The sequence below is a fragment of the Vipera berus genome, assembly GCF_964194415.1.
Source record: "Vipera berus genome assembly, chromosome: 11".
Taxonomy (NCBI): domain Eukaryota; kingdom Metazoa; phylum Chordata; class Lepidosauria; order Squamata; family Viperidae; genus Vipera; species Vipera berus.
In genome coordinates, this window is record NC_138214.1 from 4,484,094 (window position 1) to 4,495,192 (window position 11,099).

The window sequence follows — 11,099 nt, forward strand, 5'->3', positions numbered from 1 at the left end:
GGGGGTAGAGGTTGACTCCTTCCAAGCACCTTATTGCTGGACTCTTTTGCTCTTCCTGAATTCCACATACATGCTAGAACTATATTATGCTCTGGCAGAAGAACAGAGGAGAAAAAAGCTATGGCAAAGTTGCCTCGGTGGCAGGAGCAGGACCCAGAGTTAAGAAACACATCACAAGAGCCGTAGCATCGCACCCTTTAAAGACTAACCGACCTGGAGCAACTTCTGGTAACTTTCTCGCCATGTTCATTTGGCCAACGTCAGTAAGCTCCAAAGGCTACTTCCTCCTAGTAGCTGGAGGGGAGAAGATTCCCAAGAACAGGTCTATGGAGACACAGATCTTCCGCATAGCAGGAGTGTCCACAGGACGTGGCCAAAAACGATGCAATGGAAGCTCTGCCTCGTTTTTTTGTGCCTCGCCTTTTTTGCGCATCAAAAGCCATGCTTTCCTCATAGACTGATGGCCACTTTGAGGCTTTAGACCAGAGGTTCCCAACCTTTTGGGCACCAGGGACTGGCTACCTGGAGAGAGGTTTTTCCGTGGTTTTGGATGCTGCCTGCATCCCCTGGATGGGGCTTTGCTTGTTTGTGTGGACCGGTTGTTGGCATGCTGCGGCCTAGTACCGATCCACAGCCCGGGGATTGGGGACCCCTGTTATAGACCATAACCTATTGACCCCCTTGCAAGGGCATTTGTCAACAATTTCTGTCCTTAAGGAAAAAAATCCATCCAGCCAACAGTTTTCAGCCCATCAAGCTGGACTGCAGGATGCAAAAGGAGTTTGCCGTTTTGTGGGTCACGGCTGGAGTTTGGGTTGAGCCAGGCTGAAAGAGCAACTTCGAGCTCTTTTTTTCAATTTTGTGAAAGGACCTTAGCAGAAATGGGAATGAGGCGAGCCATTTGTAACGAGGATAGCCATTTCTGTGCCCTTACTGTGCTCTTTTGCACTCATAAATCACAAACGCAATGCGGGCCGCTGTGAACAGAACATTGCCTCCAGCATCAAGGAAAGGGGTGCACTTCCTGTCATGGGAAAGTTTTATCAGCCCCCCCCTCCCCGTCCCCCTCTATTTCTGCTGCCCTGCAGAGGAGATTCACCCTGTAAGTGCGCATGTGGCTGCAACTTTAAAACTGATGCGCAGGAAATTCAGAAAGAATCAAGACTGTTTATCAAACTTGGCAAGTTTATGACGGGTAAACTTCACCTCCCAGAATTCTGGGAATTGAAGTCCACCCATCTTCCAATTGCCAAGGCTGAAAAACACTACTTTATAGAGTATTGAATCGCCCGTTTACCGACCCTAATTCCTTCCCTTTCTGTCTGCAAAAAATCCACGATTAAATTCTACGGGGGGCGGGGGGGGAACAAAAAAAGAACAGGAGAAGTAACTGTTAGGGGGGAAAAAAGAAAGAGCTGGTATGGTTTCCTCTGCTAGCCAGGAAGCTTGCTGTAAGGTGCATTTACTGGAAAATATATCCAATTATAACAGACCAATTACAAAGGTTCCTGCTGCGGTAATTAGCACCTCTCTGCATTTTCAATCTTCAGAGCACCGCCAAATGAACTGAGTTTTTGTCCACACGCAGAAATGCAGCAGATTCCAAAATCACCCCTTGAAGCCTGAGAAAGCAAAGGGTTCGTTTTAGGCGAGGCATCAAAAATCGTTGTGTTTTTTCTTCTTCTTCAGTGAATGCTTCACCTCTTCGTGACTTCTGATGGGATCCTGTATCTCAACCGTCCCCAGACCTGAAAGCTCACAAACATGACGGTTTTGCAACCTCCGCCATTTCTGGGCAGACTAGGAAATCTGGAGGGATGTTAACACCCACACATCTGGCGAGGGGCAGGTGGGGGGACGGTTGCCTTTGCTGGGGGAAGCTGCTGCAGGGGTTTGTTTCGAGTAGAGCAAGCATGAAACTCACTTCCTGTGGGGTGAGGTTTCCTGTTTGAATGCGGTTGCTCTCTCCCTTCAAAAAACCAGTGAATGCTTGCCGTAAACTCTAATAATCAATGGATATAGAAAAGTCAGGTTTTCCCCACCCAAACTCAACTCCTGGCCTAAACAAATGTTTTTCTGATTGTCTTTTTCTTTTCTTTTCTTTCTCTCTTTCTCTCTCTTTATTTCTTTTCCTTTCCCTCCTTTCTTCATTCATTCTACCCCCTCCATCCTTCCCTCCCTTTCTTCATTTTTTCCTTTTTCCTTCTTTCCTTCCCTCTCTTTTCCTCCCTCCCTTTCTTTTCCTTCCTTCCTTCCTTCCTTCCTTCCTTCCTTCCTTCCTTCCTTCCTTCCTTCCTTCCTCCCTGATACTACCCCTAAATCCACACCCAAGTCATGAAAAATGGGCGTCCTGGAGTCGACACTGTTTTTGGTCAACTTGGGAAATGTTCAGCTGAAGGCCAAGCGCCACCACTATTGTACCGCCAGCAGTGAGGGGTATAATCCCATCCTTTTGTCTTTATCCATTTTCGATGACTCACTCATTCGGTATCTGAGAAGAATCAGTTTGGGATTCAAAAGTTGACTTTCAATAAAAGTCCTTGACAAACCCCCCCCCCAAAAAAACCCACAGAGGCGATAAGACACGAGGGGATGTTTTCGAACATTTTCCCCAACTCTGCCAAGCTAGGAGACAGAGGTGAAAAGATGCCAACTTTATCCCTGGCCTTTGAGGAGACTTCTGCATAGCGACTGGGTGGCCCTAGAAAGTTTAATTATCCATCAGAAGAAAGGGCAGCTTTGAGGCCCTTGCAAGCAAGAACTGAGATTCGTAGGAAGACTAAAGAACAATGTAGACATTAATAATTGCAGCAGAAAGGAACTGCCTGGATGGTCAGGAGCAGTTTGGCCATTTCAACTACTGTTGCCCTAGCACTGTCTTCCAGAATCCAAGTAGACCACAAGAAGGGCTTCCAAATCACCTGAGGATGGGACAAGAAGTAAAGAGTGGAAGCTGCTTAGAGATCCAACCTGGAAGAAAGGAGAATTCTCTCGATGGTGAGAGCAATTAACCAGTGGAGCTCCTTGCCTCCAGAGGTTGTGAGCGCTCCATCACTAGAGGTTTTCAAGAAGAGATTGGACAAGCATTTGTCTGGAAGGTTATAGGATCTCCGGCTTGAGCAGGCGGTTGGGTTAGAACGGGGGTCTTCAAACTCGGCCCTTTTATGACTCATGGACTTCAACTCCCAGAATTCCTCAGCCAGGCACACTGGCTGAGGAATTCTGGGAGTTGAAGTCCATGAGTCATAAAAGGGCCGAGTTTGAAGACCTCTGGGTTAGAAGATCCCTTCCAACTCTGTCATTCTGTTGAGAGTCAATCTGCTAATGAATGCCTTGCTGGCTAAATCCAGGGAGAATGAAGATGGGCCTGGAGTAGATCCTCCAAATCACCTGAGGGCAGGAGAAGAAGTAAAGACTAGAAGCTCCTTAAAGAGAGATCCAACTTAGAAGGAAGGAGAAATTCCTGACAAGAGAAGAATTAAACAGTGGGACAGCTTGCCTCCAGAAGTTGTGGGTGCTCCATCGCGGGAGACCTTCAAGAAAAGATTGGACAGCCTTTTTGTCTGGAAGGCAAGAAGGTCTCATGCCTTGGAAGGCCAAGGGGTTGGACTGGAAGAGGTCCCTTCCAACCCTTTGATTCTAAGATACAGCAAAGGCCCAGCCGTCGCAAGGCCAATCTGATTTTGTTTCCATAATTTAAAGCTATAACTGAGTCACCTTCTGCTTTGGCAAAATTCCTCAGCAGGCTTCATTCTGGAAGTGAGCCATAATTCAGTCGAACATGTGCTTTGCCCCAGACAGTTTCCACGGATATAATAAAATTTATTTACCATCATTATTTAGTGAGACAACTCGAAGAGCTGAAAAAAAATAACTGCTCAGTTGATGATGGCTGCTGCGACGTTGGCTATTGCACAATATTGGAAAAAATTAAGAGCTTAGGTCTATCATAAGATTGTTGCTATGGGAGAATTGATGTATAAAACATAGGAGATGGCGAGATATGCTAGAAACCTTTGCTTCAGTTTGGGAAACTGTTACTGTAATCTTATTTTTGCAAAACATTAGGCCAAATCCTTTTGTTGTTGTTGTTGTTTGGTTTTCTTTATCCTGCACATTGTTGAAATCTTGATCTATTTTTGGATCTGTTTAATAGGCGGGTTAATCTCGCTAGGATATTTTTAATTTTTAGCGACTGTATTTTTACTCTCTGTAATTCTTTTCAATAGTATATTTTATTATTTATTGCAACATTTCTCAACCTTGGCAAGGTTAAGATGTGTGGACTTCAATTCCCAGAATTCCCCAGCCAGTATGCTGGCTGGGGAATTCTGGGAATTGAAGTCCACACATCTTAACCTTGCCAAGGTTGAAAAACACTGCTGAAAAAGGGATTCTTTCTGCATTTCCTAGGCACCAGTTTTAAGTTGCAGCAACGTGCACACTTAAATCAAGAATCTGCTTCAACGGGCAGGAAAAATGGCGGTGCTGATGGAACTTTCCCATGGTTCAAAGTACTGTACCCCCCCTTTCCTTGACGTTCGAGGCAATGCTTTTTCATGCCAGCTGGGGAATTATGGAAGTTGAAGGCCACACACATCTTAAAGTTCCCAAGGAGGAGAAACACTTGGTCTGTTGCCAAGACATGTATCCCTCCAGCTATATCAGTGATCTGATTCGTTCTTTAAGCCAAATTAGCAAAATAAAACCCGTTTTCATGCAGGAGTGGGAAAGCCTTGCCCCGAGTATCTTAGCCATGCTAGCTGCCCCCCCCCAGGATAAAATTCTGAACTCAACTTATCCAATGCTTTTCTTGGGTGTAAAGATGTTTCGTCTGATTTTTCCACTCTGCACATTACACAAATCTGATGCCAAGGAAAGCAAAGGTCATTTCCCCCCCCCCCTGCATCCTTTTCACCATCTCTAATTCGACGTACCCTGGTACGACCAGAGTTCCCACCATCGAAACTACAAGCCTTTTTAATTTTGGAAAACGGAGGTTTTGTACAAACGAACATGCAAGAAGTATTTTACTTTTGCAGCCGCGCTGCTAAATTATAAAAGCTTTTCGTGGAAGACTTTTATGGTGATCCGCTTCTTTTTCTTTCATATAGCCTTTATGGGAGAAGGCAAAAGCAATATAAATATTAGAAAAGAAAGAAGAGAGAGTAAGAAGCAGAAAGAGAAAGTATCCTTTTGACAACGGTTATAAATGCCTTTGTATTTCCCCCCACAAAAAAATTACATCATAATTTCTTCTTTCCATAAGTTACGTTTTCGAAACACCACTCCCAAATGATCAACTCCCATTTCATTTTTTTTCTTCATCAAAAAGTCGATAAGGAGTTTCCAGTTACCAATAAATGTAATAGAGATCATTGTAATTGGTCCTTCTCTAAACATCACCACAATGTAAAAAAGATGTTGAGACTCTAGAAAGAGTACAGAGAAGAGCAACAAAGATGATTAGAGGACTGGAGGCTAAAACATATAAAGAACAGTTGCTGGAATTGAGGATGTCTAATGAAGAGAAGGACGAGGGGGGACATGATAGCCGTGTTCCGATATCTCAGGGGTTGCCCCAAAGAAGAGGGAGTCAAGCTATTCTCCAAAGCACCTGAAAGCAGGACTAGAAGCAACGGATGGAAACTCATCAAGGAGAGAAGCAACCTAGAACTAAGGAGAAACTTCCTGACAGTGAGAACAATTAACCAGTGGAAGTACTTGCCACCAGAAGCAGTGAATGCTCCAACACTGGAAGTTTTTAAGAAGAGATTGGACAGCCATTTGTCCGAAATGGTATAGGGCTTCCTGCCTGAGCAGGGGGTTGGACTAGATGACCTCCAAGGTCCCTTCCAACTTTATTATTATTGTTATTGTTGTTATTGTTAAATGAAATAATTTTGCTACCTCTGCTGGTTCTTGTCTCCGTCAAATCCTAAAGCTATATAGAGCAATGTTTCTCAACTTTAAGAGGCGTGGACTTCAGCTTGAGAAGCACTGCTAGTATATAGGATATACAGAGAGTCCTTGACTTACAACAGCCCATTTACTGACTGTTCAAAGTTACAACGGCAAGGGAAAAAAAGTGACTTATGACCGTTTTTCCCAGTTACGACTTTTCCAGCCTCCCCAGGGTCACGTGATCAAAATTTGGACCCTTGGCAGCTGGCTCATACCTATGACCGTCGCTGTGTCCCAAGGTTCCCTTTGGCGACCTTCTGACCAGCAAAGTCAATGGGGAAGCCAGATTCGCTTAACAACCGTGTTACTAACTGAATAACTGCAGCGATTCACTTAGCAACGGAGGCAAGCAAGGTCGTAAAATGGGGCAAAAACGACTGGATGGAGGTCTCCTTTCACCACAAACACTTCGGGCTCAAGTGCGATCATAAGTCAAGGACTACCTGTGTTACGTTGCACCCACATCGTCTTACGGGATGTCAAAGATGAAGAAACTCTTGCAGCGATGCTTCCCACAGAGAATCTGGTTTTCTTACACAGATTTGTAAAGACCGCGTAGAGAACCACCTAGTAGCCCTGGACGTTCTCCTTGGAAGGCAGAAACCCTCAGAAAAGTGAGAAGGATCACAGGTGTCCCTGCTATCAGGTGGATCCTCTTCCTTTCTTTTGTGACCATCTGCAAAGATTACATGGAGTCAGGCAGCTTTTTCCCCCCTCTCTGCTGCCAAATCATACATGACTTATTTGACTGGGTTAAAAGGAAACTCAATATTCTTACTGCTTTCACCAAGGTAAAAGGTAAAGGTAAAGGTTCCCCCGCACATGCGTGCTAGTCGTTTCCAACTCTAGGGGCCGGTGCTCATCTCCGTTTCAAAGCCGAAGAGCCAGTGCTTGTCCAAAGACATGGTCATGTGGCCGGCATGACTAGACGCCAAAGGCGCACAGAACGCTGTTACCTTCCCACCGGAGTGGTCCCTATTTTTCTACTTGCATTTTTACGTGCTTTCAAACTGCTAGGTGGGCAGAAGCTGGGACGAGTAACAGGCGCTCACTCTGTTACGCGGCACTCGGGATTCGACCCGCCAAACTGCCGACCTTCTGATCGACAAGCTCAGCGTCCTAACCCACTGAGACACCACGTCCCTCGCTTTAAAAAAAAGAGCCAGCCAATCAAAAGCCTTGGCCAGGTCAATAGTTTTGCTGGTTCTCTTGAAAAGGCTTCAAGGTACCGGTACGTTCTCGAGCCTTTTCCTAAACTGCTTGAGAACCGGTACCCGAAGAAGTCTCAACGACAGAATAAGATGGTTTTCCAAAACAGGGTTCTGCCGCTCTCCATCGACTCACTTAAATTCTCCCAAAATCAGACCGTCCATCCACGTTCAGATTTTGAAGTCTGCAAAATGGGCCAGCCCTGCGACTTCAAGGAGGAACCAAACCCAGGATTCTTCCCCCGGGGCAGCCTGCAACAACCCAGGCTGCTTCTGAGCGCAAAGAGAGGCACTTGGAGGTTGTGTAGTTAATTTATGACTCAGAGAAACCACTGCGTGTCTACCGGGCCAACCTATTTTTCACATTTATTAGAACAGGAGCTCCTGACACCAGCTTTTAAACTCCTTGGCTCCTACTGTGAGCAATCAGAGACTTGAGAAGCTCACCCAAAAGACTCAGAGGTTGTGTCCCGCTTTCCAGCTTGTAGCATTTTGAGACAAGCTGCCAACAGGATGATGAATCAGAACCACAAACAGCCTTTCAGTTTGTCAACTCTACTAACAGCCATAATAAATGAGCTACTGGTGGTTGAGGATACACCAGTAAGGTTACAATGCCTTGGTAAGGCCACACTTGGAATACTGCATCCAGTTTTGGTCACCACAATGTAAAAAAGATGTTGAGACTCTAGAAAAAGTGCAGAGAAGAGCAACAAAGAGGATCAGGGAACTGGAGGCTAAAACATATAAGGAACAGTTGCTGGAATTGGGAATGTCTAGTTTAATGAAGAGAAGGACGAGGGGGGGGACATGATAGCAGTCTTCCAGTATCTCAGGGGCTGCCACAAAGAAGAAGGAGTCAAGCTATTCTCCAAAGCACCCGAAGGCAGGACAAGAAGCAACAGATGGAAACTAATCAAGGAGAGAAGCAACCTAGAACTAAGGAGAAACTTCCTGACAGTCAGAACAATTAATCAGTGGAACGGCTTGCCTCCAGAAGTTGTGGGTGCTCAAAAACTGAAAGTTTTTCCGAAGAGATTGGACAATCATTTGTCTGAAATGGTATAACGTTTCCTGCTTGTGCGGGGGTTGAAGATCTCCAAAGTCCCTTCCAACTCCATTATTTTGTTTCTTCTCCGTGACAGAGAAGACCACGATGATTTGCCAAGAGGCTCTTCTTGATGGTAGTGGAACCTAACAGCTCTTTTCTTTGCTGGTTGCTTTGCCTGTGCAAAAGTCTTCCTAGCCCTGGACCACATGAGTCAGGCTTGAGAATGAAAACATTCTCTGTGTGCGATACATCTGCTTGTTGCCCGTCAAAAAGCTACATCAATCAAGGCAGTAGATGGAGGCCTCTCCGCCTGCAGGCAAAGCCCCAAACCTCGTAATTATCTGTTGTTGGCTGCTAAACTTTAGGGTGTTACATAAGCATCTTGATGGAAGGCTGGCAGGCTACGAACAGTGCATGCTTGGTGATGCCATTTTTGGCATTACAGACGGTGTCCAGCCTGCCAAGTCTTCTCCCCAAGGAGACACCATGAACTCAATGACTGAGCCCAGATCTGCATCCAAGTCTCACACCCTTCTACAATCCTGAATTTTTTTTACACCCTTTGCCATCATCCGGAAGGATGAAGGATGAATTTCAAGCCTTCAGACCCAAGTACTACCAAAAATACCCTCAATTCAAACTCAACTCCTGCTAATTTTAATGGATACATCATCCATGCATCCATGTAACTATTATTACTATTTTTATATTATTGTTGTTGTTGTATTATCTTCTCCATATTTGACTTCCCAGCCCAGTCTCTGATCCTAGGATTTGGTAGTGGTCTCTTATTCAGCTACTAATCCTGGTTAGTTTTTCAAAATCAGATCAAGTACTACCAGTTTAAGCGCTACCATCTAAACTGGGCCTGAACTGAAACGTGAATATGTAAAAAAAAAACGTTAAGAAAAGAATAAGGTGCCTTCAGAGGCTTTTGTAAACAAGCAACAATGGCGGCTTTGAGTTTTTTTTCTTTCTTTCCAAATGTCATCTACTTAGGCAGAAAAATGGACAAGAACCGTAGGAGAGAATATCCTCAAAGGCTACAAGAGGTAGCAAAGAGAAATTTTGCCCCTTCTCCTTCCTTCCCCTCCAAGTGGCAACATGGTGACTGGCCAGATCATCACAGAAAGTGACGTTGTGAGACTCACTGGCTCTTGTAGGTTCCAAATTTGCTTAATCCAATCGATTGGATTGCATTCCCAAGCAAAGTTTCTCAATCCAAGTTTGTGGAGCAAGCCATAATAGACTGGTCTGGATATGACACAGCCACGGGAGTCAGGTCTGTACATCAAGAGAAGCCGTAAATGTACAAATCGCAATGTTTAGGACACCGTGAGCTCAGCCTATCTGCCAATCAAGCCCAGTCCGTCTTCTGCTAACTGGAAGAACGTCAGTACCGCAGGGACCAAAATGGGTTTCCTATCCCATCACTGAGGGTCCTCTTGAATGGGAGAGATTGAGAGCTGCACATTCCCACAGCCAATGTAGTCTCAGTGGTTAAGGTGCTGGCCTAGAAACCAGGGAACTGTGAGTTCTAGTCCCAATTTAGGCAGGAAAGCCATCTGGGCTTTTTTTGGGGGGGGGGAGGGAGATTGACTTTGGGCCAATCACCAGGAAATGAGGCATTCTAGTCCTGCTTTAGATATGAAAGCTGGCTGGGTGACTTTGGGCCAATCACCAGGTGAATGTGAATTCTAGTCCATTAGGCATGAAAGTCAGCTGGGTGACTTTGGGCCAGTCCTTTTCTTTCTCAGCCCAACCCACCTCACAGGGTTGTTGTGGTGGGGCAAATTAAGAGGAAGAAAAGAGTGTTAGGTATATTTATTCCTTTGAGTTACTTATAAAATAATAACGGCCAGCTAAAACAATCTCATAGATAACTGAAATAAATAAAGTGGTCAATCCTCTTCTCCCAATGTCCCAAATATTTCAAAACACAACAACCAGCTTTCTTCCAGCCTTGAAAGCCACCAGCAAGGACTCTGTCTGTCTGTGTGTGTGTGTGTTTGTGTGTGGGAACTAAACCAAAATCAAGGCTGCTAACAGAGGCTGAGTTGCAAGGATACCTCCGGCCCTAAAGACCCACAGAGCAGATTTTTTTTAAAAAAACAACAAAAACCCAAGGCGGCGGCCCCTTTTTGTGACACTTGGAATTTGCTGCTTCACTCCACCCGCACCTGGGGTCGGCTCAGCCCAGCAGAGCCCCCCACCCCCCTCCTGCAATGTAAGGAGAGAGCGGGTTCTCCAGCTGAAAGAGGCGCCCTACACCCGGGACTCTGGAAGGAGGAGAATGAAAAGCCACATCCGACACATGCCGGCTGTCAGCTGCAGATCAGGCCATCGTCCATTTTCCTCTTTCAGAGGAACCGGAGACCTCGACTGAATCAAAACTGCTCTGCCACCAGCCGCGGGTTCGTTTCCTTCCGGAACACAAAGGAAGGCAAGAAAGACGGAGCGCTGCTTTTAACCTAGCCCGGCTCAAAGAAAGACAGCCGGGGCTTGGCGCAGGTGTCAACCCCAACCCAACCCAACCCAACCCATCCTTCTCCTCTCCTCCTCCTCCTGCGCCGAGACAAAAGCTCCCATCTCTCCACTTTTGGGGGGGAGGGGGGACGGGAGAGTACCCCCACCTTCCTCTTTGTCTTGCCAGCGCCCGTGTGTGGCTCAACGGCAGGCAAATTACGCAAGCCCCGTTCCGCAACCGGCTTTGCTCCGTTTGGCTGGGGATGGTGGGAGCTAGAAAGGGAAGGGGAATCTAATGGACGGGGAGGGGGGAGCCCTCTGCGTCTCCCCCTCCCCTCCCCCTCCCCTCCCCCCTCCCCTCCGGGGCGATCAATGGCTGCGAGCTGACCCGATTCACCACACCTCCTCTT

General features: G+C 46.2%; 1 protein-coding gene across 5 annotated transcripts in view; it reads right to left on the bottom strand.

Annotated features, from left to right (window-relative positions):
• SEPTIN6 (septin 6) overlaps positions 1-11,099 on the bottom strand; it is a 39,221-nt gene that overhangs the window by 20,327 nt on the left and 7,795 nt on the right. For 3 of the 5 annotated variants that reach the window (XR_014027578.1, XR_014027579.1, XM_081336527.1), the window contains exon 1: positions 1,528-2,625. The exons of 1 other annotated variant lie outside the window; for it this stretch is intronic. The gene's annotated coding sequence lies outside the window, so the exon portion shown is untranslated. Of the gene's footprint in view, positions 1-1,527; positions 2,629-11,099 lie in introns of those variants that run through there. One more of the 5 variants, XM_081336525.1, reaches the window with a different exon arrangement.